The 14,510-nt window shown below is 41.0% G+C and overlaps 1 long non-coding RNA gene across 6 annotated transcripts in view; it reads left to right on the top strand.

Moving 5' to 3' along the window:
- The window catches only part of LOC122423145, a 58,800-nt gene that overhangs the window by 23,698 nt on the left and 20,592 nt on the right, over nt 1-14,510 (top strand). For 4 of the 6 annotated variants that reach the window (XR_006264100.1, XR_006264099.1, XR_006264095.1 and 1 more), the window contains 2 exons: nt 3,197-3,263; nt 7,363-7,405. This is a non-coding gene — a long non-coding RNA (uncharacterized LOC122423145). Of the gene's footprint in view, nt 1-3,196; nt 3,264-7,362; nt 7,406-13,693; nt 13,901-14,510 lie in introns of all 6 variants that reach the window. The other 2 variants (XR_006264097.1, XR_006264098.1) reach the window with 2 other exon arrangements.

Here is a 14,510-nt window from a genome sequence, read left to right as displayed (position 1 = left end):
AACACATCCAGTTAAATTTGTGTTTCAGACAAATGATGAATAATTTTAGTATGTTTCATGCAATATTGGAGACATACCTACACTAAAGGGGATTCCCAGGTAGTGCTAGTGGTAGAGAACCCACTTGCCAATGCAGGAGACATAAGAGACACCGGTTCGATCCCTTTGTCAGGAAGATCCCCTGGAGGAGGGAATGGTAACCCGCTCCAGTATTCTTGCTTGAAGAATCACATGGACAGAGGAGTCTGGCGGGTTATAGTCCATAGGGCCGCAAAGAGTCGGACACAACTGAAGCTACTTAGCATGTACACAAGCACTTATACTAAAAAGGTATTTGTTGCTTATCTAAAATTCAAATTTAACTGGGCATCCTATTTTTTTATTTGCTAAATCTAGTAATCCTACCGGCTTATAGCTAGAAAAGCTGAGATCAAGAACTCTCATTTTAGCCTCTGACCTCAGGACACAGGAAGACTGAATGTGAAATTTGAATTAAGAGCCATACGTGGTTTGTCCAGACATGCAGCTGTCTTTCCTCCAATCATACCAAAAAAGAAGCAGAAGGGAAAGAAAACAAGTCGAAAGGCTTCCCAACATTCCAGTCATCTTGATTCCATCTGTAAGGGTGGGTGTCCAGTATTTATTATATTTATCCAGTCATGAAGCCCTAGAGAAGTGGCTTCACTCAGTTTTCTCATCTGTGAAATGGGGGTGATAGTAATAGCAATTCAATCCAGATCGATATTGTGAGGAATAAATAAGGCAAAATTATAAAGTGGTTAGAGCAGTTCCTAATCCTTGGTAACTGCTCAATGTTAGTTTTTATTAATATCAGTGGAGAGGCAGACACTCCAAATGCTGAAATAGCTGGACCCATAGAAATATTAACAGAAGCAGTCAGCAATGAAGGAGAGAGAGAGTAGGGGGGAAGCTTTGCAGAAGTTACACCTGAAAAGAGTTGTGATAGATGAAGTGGACTTTGCCAAGCAGACAAGGAGGAAAGGCTCCTATGCAGAGGAAGCAGCGTATGTAAGGAGACAAAGCAAAGAAGTAAAATGTAAAAGGAGCTCTACGTAGCTCAGTACTGATGGAGAGTGAAATGGAGTTTGAAATTCTCAGGGCAGAGTGATGGGAGATGAGCCCAGAAAGACAGCTCCAGACAGGTTCTGGGTACCACATGAGGGTGTGACTCTTTCTGGGACCCTAAAATGAGGCTCAGTAGAGGAAGGAACCAATGAGCTTTGCATGTGGACCCAGTCCATACCATTGTAGTGGGGAAGATCAGAGGGCAAAATTAAGATCGAGACAGGCTTCTACATTATTCCAAATGGCAAGACTCAGATTTGAAACAGTAGGGGTGAGCATGTGCACAAGAGAAAGGCTGAGAGAGAATCTTCTGATGTAAAGGAGAATAGAGACTGGATTTCCAGCTTCCAGCCAGAGTGAGAAGTTTGACCTACACAGTAAAACACTAGAAAAGTACATTATGCCCAAATATCTTCTTAATTCACAGCTTGAGTGTAAACCTAAAGCCTATAATCGAGGAAATGGGAATTTCTATACCCCTGAGAAGTATTGGAGCAACCACTGCTGCTCTAATTTTCCAGTTGAAGGTGCTAGGAGCTCATCCTAAAGGAAAGCAAGAAGAGGTAGCCAAGAAATTTGTCTGTAGTTGTTCTACAAATGGTTCTAGCCCTAAGGCTAAAAAGAAAATCTTAATAATTTAACCTCTTAACCATCATGAAACTAATAAGATCTGCCACATATCGAGTCACTGGTCTGTGCCAAGCATTGAGTTAAATTTTTTAAATATTGCTTTATTCACACCGCAGCCCATTGAGGATTAGTAAAATCATATCCATTTTACAAATGAGAAAATTGAGGCTTTAGTTTACTACCCATTCATCCAGTGAATGGGCGAGACTCAGGGACCCAGGGAACTGTGACCATGTCCTCTGCACTCTTAACTACCACACTAGAATTTAACATTTCCCAAACAACAACCCATCATGTGTACACCACCTATCCTATAATTTATTTCACGTTATTTTAAATTAAGTCCATGTTGACTCATATCCCAGAAATTCATAAACGTGAAAACAGTGAGTGTGTGCTGTCACTTCAGTTGTGTCCAACTCTTTGTGACCCTATGGACTGTAGCCCACCAGGCTCCTCTGTTTATGGGATTCTCCAGGCAAGAGTACTGGAGTGGGTTGCCATTCCCTTCTCCAGGAGATCTTCTCAACCCAAGGACCATTCTAGAACCAGGAACTGAACCTGGATCTGCTGCATTGCAGGCATATTCTTTACCATTTGACCCACCAGGGAAGACTCAAAAGAGTTGTGCTTAGTAGCACAGTTCTGTTTGACTCTTTGCGGCCCCATGGACTATAGCCCACTAGGCTCCTCCTGTCCATAAGACTTCCCAGGCAAGAATACTGAAGTGGGTAGCCATTCCCTTCTCCAGGGGCTCTTCCTGACCCAAGGATGGAAACTGGGTTGCAGGTGGATTCTTCTGAACCACCAGGGAAGCCCTTCTATATATGTACTATTTACACTATATTATGTATTGAGCACAGTATATAAGAAATCAGCACAAAAGAGTACTTTTGTACTGAAGTTTTGTATGAAGTTCGAGATCAGGCAAACCGGTCTATGGGGATAGAAACCAGAATAGTAGTTGCTTTTTGGAAGCAGGGAGTGAGTGGATAGACGGAAAAGATTTGTGAAGAAACTTTGTAGGGTAATGGTAATGACTACATTTTGATTGGGATGTTAGTTACATGTATGTATACATTTGTCAGAACTCATCAAGCTATAAACCTAAAATATGTTCATCTTATTGGATGTAATTATACTTCAGTTAGAAAAACAGAGGTCTCAAATTGGGGCTTTTGACATTATCTTCAAATGAGGTTCAAAGTAGACTCACATAGATACACCTCATATAATTCCATATAACCTTAAAACAAGGATGACTTTTCTAAACATTTGCTGTACATAAGGATTGGTTATTTTGTATATAGCATGATTGTTTTATGTTGCTTATTTGTATAAATATTTTCATGCATTAGATGTAAATATTTAAAATACGCTGTACTTTATGTTAAAATGAAGTGTCTTGCTAGAATAAGTTCCAGAATCTCTCACTTAGATGTTTCAAAATCTTGTCCTTATATGTCTTCTTTTGTTTCAGTTCTTTTATCCAGAAGATGTGTTGATGATGAATACATCCGAAGTTGGCGTCATATCCACATAGAAATGTAAGTGATGGTAAAAGCACCTTGTTAGATAGAAGATGTTATATGAGTGTGGTTAATAATGTAGCATATAAAACACCTTCCTTATTTAAGAGCAAACAATCTCCTGATAAACCAAAACCTGGGATCATTCATTTATTCGTTCACTCAAATGATATTCACTGAGTGCTTAGTTTCATCTTTGACTCCTGTGTTTTTCCTTTCTTATCTCTCTGAAGGACTTGAACATGTTTTTGTATTCTACTTTATCTATAGTATTTGTTTGTATCTCTTTGTGTTAATTTTTAGTGTTTGCTCTATGAATTTTTATATATGTAATATTCAATATTCATAGAATATGTTACAATCTTGAATATGTTGTATATTAATAATATTGATAGTATACTTGTGAAATATATTAATATGTTATATCATACTCATATTTTAAGTGAATATATTATATTATATATTATGTATTCAGCATTTATATAATATATGTGTATATATATGTATGTATATATATGTATACTAGTATCAACAGTTTATGACTTCCAGTAAACACAACCTGGAAATCTTACCAGTTATGTCCCTTTACCTTTTTCCCTTTATAATATAGTTTTTGTAAATATTACCAATATGTATGTTGAGGACCACAGTAGACCATGTTTCAATCATTGAACACAGTTTTGAAAACCAAGAGGAGAATAATCCATTACATATGCCCAGATTTTTACCATTTCTATTGCTGTTTCTTTACTGCTGATTCTCCAAGTTTCTTTCTGTTGTCATTTCTTTTGTATGTGAAGAACTTTCTTTGGCAATATTTTTTAAAAGTAGGTGTGCCTGGTGATAGAGTGGAGGATGAGCTTACCCCTTCTTGTCTCACTCACTATATTAATTTCAACAATTCCATGTCTTTGAGAAGCTGGGTTTCTGAGACTGACCATGTTAAAAGACAAAACCAAACAAACAGGTACCTCACAAATAATCAATGTGGAAGATGAAATTGACAGTAATCAATCTGATTCCAAGGTTTGAGAAATCATGTAGGGTGCAACAAGCATACATATCCCATTAGTAAGTAATTGGGTTTACTTAAGCATGAAATAATACTTTTTTTCTTTAAATTCATGAGTGTTATTTTTTTTCAAATGATATTAACTTGTTAGGGCATAAATACTTAACTTTTTTTGAAGTGAATGACTTCATAAACACAATTGTGAAGGGCATAATGAAAAAATTACCAAGATACTATGAACCGAGAAAGTTTGGGAACATGAAGTCTAGGAAAAAAGACCTATTCAAACTCAGAAGCAAACAGATGAATTAAACTGGAGACAATTTGGAGGACAAACACGACTTTGCACTTCTGTAGAGTATAAGGGGGAAAGAAACACAAAAACACAAAACAAAGCCAGTGTGCTGGTCCATTTAAAAAAAAAAAATCCGATTTGAGCTTTGTTAATGCAAAGCTCTTTATCTGAGGAGCTCAAAGAGCTTTATTACAGGTAAATATCCTTGTCTCCAACTGCTAATAGGAGAGGCCAGGCCCAGGGAGATTAGGAGAGAATGCCTATTTAAGGTCACATAACAGTCAGTGACAAAGTGGAGACTCGCAGAGTGGTCTGTAATGGGATTTGTCTGCTGTCTATTGTATCAGCCTAAGATGCTGGGCGTGAGAGGGCTGGGCTCCAGTGCAGAAGCTTGTGGGAGATTGGGCATCTTAGAATTGCAGCCTGCCACTGCAGAAGGGACTTTGTGGGTCCCTGGGTAGGACCCCCTTTGTTTGCCAGACCCTACACTGAGCCTCTGAGAGAGCAAGCAATTGTCCCAAGTCTGCACAACCTGTTTGTGCAGAGCCAGAAGTAGAATGGAGGACTCCTAACATCTCCCTGATTCTCTCCTGGAGTTTTCCTGGCTCTCAAGCGATTTGTCTAGGAAAACCTGTTAAGAAAATTCAATTTCTCTAAAGCTGGCTGAATGGAACTTGAGTTGGATCAAAGCTGGTATGGATTTGGAAGGAATTAAGAGAGAACTGGTAATGCACACAGACAGGATCAGAACCTTGGTTCTGTCGAAGACTGCTGCAGGACCAGGGGCAAGTGAACTTCAGTCTCTGTGCCTCTATGATCTATAAGACATACCAAGGGGTCTGGGCCTCTGGATCCCTAAGTGCTCTTGCTTTAGTAAAAATCCACTTATTGGTTGTAAGCTATCTAGACCTCAGTCTTCCATTCTGTAAAATGGGGGCACTGTTAGTTCCCATCTCATGGAGTTGTGGTCAGCTGCCGAGTGCCTGAATGTAATGTGCTTATCTTAGAGACTCATGCCTAGAATTACTCAAACAGTGTTGGTTATTTTCATATTCAAGATAGCCACAGACATTTCAACATGAAATATTTGGGCTGGGCCCACCCATCTTCTATAATTTACCATTCTTTTATAATTTCTTCTAAATTCACACCAATGTTCAAGCTTTGGATCCAACTGGGAATGCCAGAGAAACTACAGAATATCCAGCTAAATTTGAATTTTAGATAAATAAAAAAGTAATTTATTTAATGCAGGTATATCTGCAATATTACAAGAGATATACTAATATTTGTCCTCATTTCTCTGCATTTAAATTTACCCAGCATCTTGTATTTTTACGTGTTACATCATTCAATCCTAGCACTGTGCCAGATTTGTGTCTCCAGTTTTGGATCTGGATAAATGTTGGCCCGTCTTCCAGGCTTCCTTTATAGAGCTAAGGCAGTTAGGATTTCATTTGTGGCTCTGAATTTTTTCTTGTCGTGAACACGAAGTCTGCAACATCCTCTCACAGTAGCTCAGCCATGCTGAAGTTCAGTTTTCCAAAATTTACCAGGACAATAGGTTATAATTAAAGGAGGAAGGGTATTTATAACATAAACATTGACTTTGGTTGATAGGCGTTATGTTGGAGCCTAATTCCAGAAACTCCTGGAAAAAGAACCCAGATACAGAGCATGAAAAATGTGAAACCAGAACCACCCAAAATTATAAGGACATTAAGATTCATGTAGATAAGATAGATGGAAAGAAGATCTGTAGGTGTTTAAATTCCAAGGGATGCAGATAAGTAGCCAGGTCTGGAGGGTGTGCCAGCTTGCAAATTCAAAATGTTGAAACTTTTCTACATCGATATATTGTCCTGTCAAGTGGGGTAATAGTACCTGCACACTTCCTCCTTATCTCCCCAACCTCTCCACTTAACCTTTGAAAAATAGGTCTCCAGGCTGGGAGTTAAAAGGACTGCTTTCTGGTTCTGGATAGCAGTAGACACATGATAACTTTTTGCTGCCGTTATACCAGCTTAACCACCGCCCCCCCCCCCCCCAATAGATGACTGTCTGGCAGTGCCCCAGAGTCAAATGTTTTCTTGCATTGTATAGCTCCTTGCAAAAATCACTTACTTCTCAACCAAGTCTAGAGCCTGGTTGTACTTTCTCACCTCTTAGCACCATTCAAACTCTCATTTTAGAGAAGATGAGACTATGAATCTGAAAGGAGCTGCAATATACATGAGGGCAGACAGTGTTAAACCCATATTTCATGTGGAAAAATGAAGAGGCAAGGGATGTAAGTGAAAAAATCCCCTCTCTGAGCCTCAGTTTCCTCATCTATCAATTCAGTTCAGTTGTTCAGTCGTGTCTGACTCTTTGTGACCCCATGGACTATGGCACGCCAGGCTTCCCTGTCCATCACCAACTCCCAGAGCTTACTCAAACTGATGTCCATTGAGTCAGTGATGCCATCCAACCATCTCGTCCTCTGTCGTCCCCTTCTCCTGCCTTCAATCTTTCCCAGCGTCAGGGTCTTTTCCTGGGAAGAGAAATGTTAGTTGCTCAGTTGTGTCCGACTTTTTGCAACCCCATGGACTATAGCCCACCAGACTCCTCTGTCCATGAAATTCTCCAGGTAAGAATACTGGAGTGGGTTGCTGTTTCCTATTCCAGGGGATCTTACTGACCCAGGGATCGAACCTGGGTCTCCTGCATTGCAGTCAGATTCTTTACCATCTGAGCCACCATGCAATGCATAACTGCTTTAATTGCCATAAGTAGTGTATACATGTAAATAGATATTGTAACTTTTTCAGATCCCATGGAAAACTAGCCATTAAAGTATCTGTCAAGAGTGAGGTAAGTCAGAAGGATAAAAACAAATATCGTATATGAATGCATATATATGGAATCTAGAAAAATGGTACTTATGAATCTATTTGCATGGCAGGAATAGACACAGATTAGAGAATGGACTTGTGGACACAGTGTGGGAAGGAGAGGGGGAGACAAATTGAGAGACATACATACACTACCATGTGTGAAATAAATGGCCAGTGGGAAGCTGCTGTGTACCACAGGGAGCCCAACCTGGCACTGTGTGATGCCTTAGAGGGGTGGCATGGTGGAGAAATAGGTTGGAGGGGCGCTCGAGAAGGAGGGGCTAGATGTGTACATACGGCTGATTCACACTGTTGTACCGCAGAGACTAATACAACATTGTCAGGCAGTTACACTACAATTAAAAATGAATTTAAAATAAAAAGAATGTCAAACAAAATAGTAAATACAAAATCTCTGTCATACTGTTTATCCTATCAATGTACTGTGTATCTGTTTGTAGATAGATAGATAAGGATGTATATACATATATTTGCATATATCTATATATATGACATTTTTGGGGTGTCCCAGGTGGCGCTAGTGGTAAAGAAGCCGCCTGCCAATGCAGAAAACATAAGAGACTCGAGTTCAGTCCCTGAGTCGAAAAGATCCCTTGGAGGAGGGCATGGCAGTCCACTCCAGTACTCTTGCCTGGAGAACCCCATGGACAGAGGAGCCTGGAGGGCTACAGTCCACGGGGTCACGGAGTCGGACACGACTGAAACAACTATGCAGCATGCACGCGTGACATTGTCTCTTCTCTTAGAGACACAATCAATGTCATAAGTATATTAAATCTATTATGTTGAAACATGTTGAATAGATTAGTGCATTAAATAGATTAAACAAAAGGAAGGAGGCAGATGAAGTCCAAGTTCATTTCCTCAGCTTCTCTAGTTTTTGACATGGCTACAGAACTAGCAGTTGGGCATAAAATGGTTGTATTTACTGAGCCTCAGTGCTTCTCACCTCCCTCCCTGCCTGCCTGCCTGCTGTCCTTTCCACCTATGCTTCTTTCTTGGCAATCGGAGGCTTCTTTCCCAGCTTGAACCCTGGGAGATTTCCAGAACCTTTTTACTTAAACATATATTGACCTAGGCCTTACTTCCCTGAGTGAATTATGCCATAGGCAGCAATCTCCAGGTCATAAATTAGCCCACAAGCCCATGCAACTGTCTGCTAATGATGCAGACGGTGAAACTGCGTCTTCATGGAACTGGCTGGACAAGAGTCCTCTAAATTTTGTTGGCTGACAGCTCCCTCTCTCCCCCTCACCTGGCTGGCTTTTCTATGCCTCTCTGTCTGGTTTCATCTTTATCGTCCCTCATGTGTTCATGCCAAAGATAAAAGGACTCCATCAAGGAAGCCAGGGAAAGAGAAGGGTTGACATCAGCACCCAACCTGTAAGAGGTGTTCGGTACATATTTGTTGAGTGAACGGATGCACGTAAAGAGCGGGGCACGATGTTGACTTTGATGGTTGTTGGTCTTCTCCTTATCCTGGCAGTTCCTTAAGGCCAAGACTCTGTCTTGGGACTCTGTCTTGGCCTTAAGGAAAGCCTGGCCTTAAAGAAACCATCCTGGTTTCTCCAGGGTCTGCAATAGGGCTTGTCATTCAAAACACCATCAATCCACTGGGGAATGGGTGGATGCTAGGGGCATTCTGGGAATCAAAGTGTCTTCCTTCTATGGACCACTTTTTCTTTCAGCAGTGTCTTCTCTTTGTAACCTTCTTTTGAGCTGTTTAGATGTGCTGAGTTGAGGTCAGGTACATATATTGGCTCAATGAATATTCAAGTCCTTGTCTCTCTCTCTCTCCTTTGAAATTTAAAGGAATTCCTTTATATCTGTGTTATCATCTCATTCCAAGAAATCAAGGGAAACAATCCTTGAATATGGGTTTCACTTGATGAATTTTGTGAATGTTAATTATTGTTGTTCAGTCGCTAAGTCACGTCTGATTCTCTGTGACCCCATGGACTGCAGCATGCCCGGCTCCCTTGTCCTTCACTATCTCCTGGAGTTTGCTCAGATTCATGTTCATTGAGTTGGTGATGCCATCTAACCGTCTCATTCTCTGCTGCCCCCTTCTCCACCATACTCCTGTAATCCTCACAACTATTCAAGATGTGGGCCAGAAGTTACTGACAGAGAAACCGAGGGTCAAAGTGATTAGATAATTTGACTGAGGTTGGAAGAACTGGTCACGGCGTGGATTTCAACTCAGATTTGCCTAACTCCAGGATAGGCTACTCAGCCACCGCCCTGTTCACAGTGGCAGTGGCGTTTGATTTTGTTTCTTTAAGTTCTTAACTAGGGATTTCCCTGGTGATCCAGTATGGGACTTCAGCCTTCCAGTGCAGTGGGTACAGGTTCAATCCCTGGTCTGGGAGCTAACACCCCATGTGCCTGAGGGCCAAAAAACCAAAACATTAAAAAAAAAAAAAAAAGAAGAAGTAATATTGTAACAAGTTGAGTAAAGACTTTGAAAATTGTCCAGGTCAAAAAAAAAATCTTAAAAATAAATAAATAAATAATAAAAGTTCTTAACTTGAATCCATAGACCTGCCCCACCCCCACCCCACCAAGGTAGCCAGCGATGGAGTGTGTCAGGGAGCTTGGGAGCCCTTTGAAATCACATTCACACACGTCTCTGTTTGCCTACAAGTTTTTCTGAAAGAGACTTCATAGCTGTCAATAGATTATCACGGGGGTGCATGATACCCACATTACAAAGCATTGGCTAGAGCAGAAGCAGAATGGAAACGTAGGTATTAAGAAGCATTGAGCAACATGCGAACTATCCCACTGGTGAAACCAGTCCATACTCTACCACTGGATACACACTTCTCTTCGTTTTTGAAATCTGGTCCTTAAGTCCTGGCTGTTTTCTTTAGCCAAAACTGAATAAGCAAAGGAGCCCCTGGAAGCTGTAAATATTAGAGGAAACAAAAAGCAAAGTCAGTGGGGCCCAGCATTCCTCAGGCCTGGAAGAGCAGGAGTCACCCAGCTTGCCCTAGGATCAAAGGAAGGAGGCAAACCCTTCATCACCCGGCTTCCACATCAGCGCTGTTTAGGGCAGGAAGATGTCAAGGGGGAAGGTTTTCTTTGAAGTGTCAAGATAAGAACCGTCTCCACCTCCCTCGAGTGTGAAAGTGATTCCTCCAGGAGCCAGGGGAGGGTGTGAGGCATTTGGCTGTCTGTACAAGAGCTGGGAGGAACTTATCGGCGGAGGCAGACACCTTTGTGGCTCCAGGCTGTGTCTGGACCCAGCCAAAGATCTCCTGTGAGCATCAGTCCTCAAAAATATATGAAACGCTGAGCCACACTGCTGTGTTTCCAATGGTGTCCCTTTTAGGGTTGTGTCTACAGTGGCTTTAGCATTAACAATGGTTGAGTGACTAGAATCTTATACTCACATGGACTAGTTAGACCTTGCCCCTTCTGCTGGGTGGGCATGGACAAGTTACTCACCCTCTCTGAACCTCAATTTCAGTGGGATTTATAATAATAACCCATATATCTAGGGTTAATTTGGGAATGAAGTGAAATTATGCAAACTAATCATTTCCTTTCCTTAATATCCGGTACATAAGCACATTTTTAAAATGTTAGCTGGTATTTTTCTTTACCGTCTGGCTCAATGCATCTGGTCCAGGTGGTCTTTAGAGTAAGAATATCTGAGGATGTGGTATTCTTCTGAGCTGAAGAATGAGATCTCACTTGTCTTCTTTTCCAACATGATCAGCATGATGTCATAGCCAAGAGCATACTGCCAGCATTTAAATCCTAGCTTTAGCATTTCATAACTTTGTGAACATTGAGAAGTTACTGAGCTTCCCTGTGCCTGGGCATTTTATAGATGTTGATTATCAGAACTTAATGAGTTATCGTATTAGAAATTAGAACAATGCTAGGAACATAGGAAGTGTTCAGTGAGTATCAGTTTCAAGCTGTGCCTCCTCCCTCCACTAGCTTTTATAGATACCGATATCTATTTGTTAAGTGAAATTTATTGAAAAACTGAAGTGTTCCCAGTGTTGGGTTGTAGGATTTTAAAAGCATTCATTGGCCTGGCACTGTAATTAAGGTTACATTTTAATTAAGGAATTAATATATATTCATGTAGTCACTCATTCAATCAGAAAATCCAAGGGCCAACTATAGGCTGGGCACTTATTCCGTCTATTATAGCAAAAACTTTGATATGCCAACCTTTGGCCTTCATGGAGATTCCTTTCTATGCCTGAAATATCCTGGAACACAAGTGACTGACCTTCTTTTTAAAAGAAACCTGCTAAGGTTTTCAAATCCTTTAGGTCTCAGTTTAAACACCACTTCTTCTTGAAAGCCATCCCCAATTCTGGATGAAGTTAGGTCTCCTGTTGTGTGCCCCAAACACCACACTTTGTCTGTCACATTTTGCATGGTTGGTTGAATGTTTGGCTCCAGCACTCTTTAATTCCGTGAGGGTGAGCTCCATACCTGCCTTTCTTTTGCTATATCCCCAACATCTAATGGATTCCCTGGCACATACAAGTACTCAAAAACATTTGTGCAAAGATGAAGAAAAGAGGGAATGTCTAGATGTGTGCTTCCCCTGTTGGAAGGTATTATTTATTATCTTAGGTCATCCCAACTGTAAATGATACCTCCACTTTGGAGAGTCTTGTAACAGTGAGTTCTGAAACTTTTAGAGCTTATAAGATTCTCTGAGACAGCGAATCCAGTCTCTGTTTTTCTGGGGAAACTGAGCCTGGAGAGATAAAGCCATTCATCAAACTGTACTTAATGGGCAGAATCGGGACAAGAACTCAGATCTGTTAATGCCCAGAATCCTTTGCAAAAAAAAAAAAAGAGAGAGAAAGACTAAATCAAATTCTCTCTAAAATAAACTTTACTATTCACCTAGCATGGAACAATTAAGACTCTCCTTTGGAGATGGGGAATGTTGAGGCATTTAATTGGGCAAGGTAGCTTCCTCATTAAAGGCAGGCATTGGAGGATAGTAAGAAAAAAATTAAAACATGGGCTTAAGAAAGCTCAGGCTCACATCCTGTATATTTTAATATATTCATAATGCCTTCATTTTAAGTACACAAAATGATATTTCTTATAGAAATTTGTACATTATATGAAATAATGCGTGTGTTGTATAATAATTTTATTGACCTTTGTCCCTGGTTTGGAGACTCTAAATCTTTGGAAGTTCCTTAATTATAGGGGTATCTTTGTTATACATGGGGCCCCTGAATCACACCTGAGTTTGTGCTAAGCATTGACTCAAAATAGGGACAGGTTGACCAGAAAGACAATTAGAAGGATAAAACTTTGAAACAATCTGACTTACTTTTAATATTTATTTATTTATTTGATGGTACTGGGTCTTAGTTGTGACATGGGATCTAGTTCCCTGACCATGGATCAAACAAACCCTGGCCCCCTGCATTGAAAGCACAGAGTCTTAACCACATTGGACCACCAGGGAAGTGGTTAGTTATGTAGTAATAGATCAATGGAACAAGTAGCAACAGCAATAAAATGCCAGATACTTAAGAGGCACCATCTCATTGGTTCATGAAAGCAACCCAAGGAGGTATGTATTATTATTGTGCCTATTTTAGTGATGAGGAAACTGAGGATCAGTGAGATGAAGATACATGTACAAGGCCACACAACTGGAATGTAATAGAAGCAGGACTTTAACCTCTTGGATTCCAGAGCCCAGTCTCTTAACCATTAAATTCTCTTATCCCTTGACTGTGCTGCAAAAAGGGACCAGGTTGGTCCCTTCCTGGAATCCACAGTTTCTGCCTCAAACAGAGCCTTGGCAGGACTCACCACACCCTGAAGGGGAGTGTTTCTTCATAACCCTGTGGACAATGTTCAGAAAAATGAACTGGCAATGATGCAGAACCCTCTGGAAAATCAGGAAGATGCTATCTACTCAACTTGCACGTGCAAGGTTCTCAAAACTCGGTGAGAGCTAAAGCTGCAGGAGAGCTATGAGAAGAAAAGCAACCCTGCAAACCTGCCCCTGCAAAGGAGGAGGAAGTCACAGGGTTAGACACGTCACCCTCCTTCCCCCGCTCCCTCCGCCTCTCCGGCTGGAGCCTCCCACTGGCTCAACCCAAATGGAAGCCAGAGGGCAAGGGGCCCATTGAGGCAGCTCATGCAGATTAGTTTGTTGGAGAAGGAATGGATCAGACCTGGGCAAACAGCATAGCTCTATTCACGTGTTCCTTATTTCCCACACTTGGTACAGGTGGAAATGAGCCATTCCAAAAGTCAGATGAAAATGCATGAGATATATTGTCCTCCTGGGGTTTCTGGAGTAAAACTAAACCCCAAACGCCACTCCATGGGCTTCTGTCACCTTCCCAGAGCTCATTTCCAAAAGGAAATAACACCTGCCCCAAAGCTCCACCTGCCAAGGCCACCTCTCTGAACCTCCAGCTGCCGGGGGCTGACGGTAAGTCACAGAAGCGTAGTGATTTCTCAAGGGAAAGATGAGCAAAGTGAATGCAGAATTCCTCTACACACAGGATGAAAACCCCTGTGTGGGAAGGCAGATGAGGAAAGCTGGGAAGGGGGTAGGGGAGAGTAGAATAAAACCTTGCAGCCAAAGCCTTTTCCAAGAACAGGAAGCGATCTAAAGAATGTTCTCTTTACTGAACACAGTCCACAGTCAACTAAAGAACTTCTGGGCTTTCCCTTTGCCTTCATTATATGCTTTTTGATTTCCCGGGCCAGCAGACTGCTATTAATTAGTTGCTGTATAGGTTAATCCAGCTTTTCATTCATGGACTTATTTTCTCCCGCTAAGAGTTTTAAGTTCGAAATGTCACTAACAACCTAGGTAATTTAGTGTCCAAACCCTCAATGGTCAGGGAATTATAACTAATGAATAATACGTTCAACCAATTTAATTCTAGAAGCAGCTCATTAACATATCAAAAGACTTTCAAATGTGCACCCTCTTTGACCCTAAAATTTCCTGCCTAGCAAATGTGGGGTTTTTTTCTTTTTGGCCCTAAAGAAATAATTATGGATTTGAACAGATATTCAGTTAAAAAGCTGCT

This window comes from Cervus canadensis, chromosome 1 (assembly GCF_019320065.1).
Source record: "Cervus canadensis isolate Bull #8, Minnesota chromosome 1, ASM1932006v1, whole genome shotgun sequence".
NCBI lineage: Eukaryota > Metazoa > Chordata > Mammalia > Artiodactyla > Cervidae > Cervus > Cervus canadensis.
The sequence above is the reverse complement of the archived record's forward strand: the minus strand, read 5'-3'. Positions and strand labels throughout refer to the sequence as shown.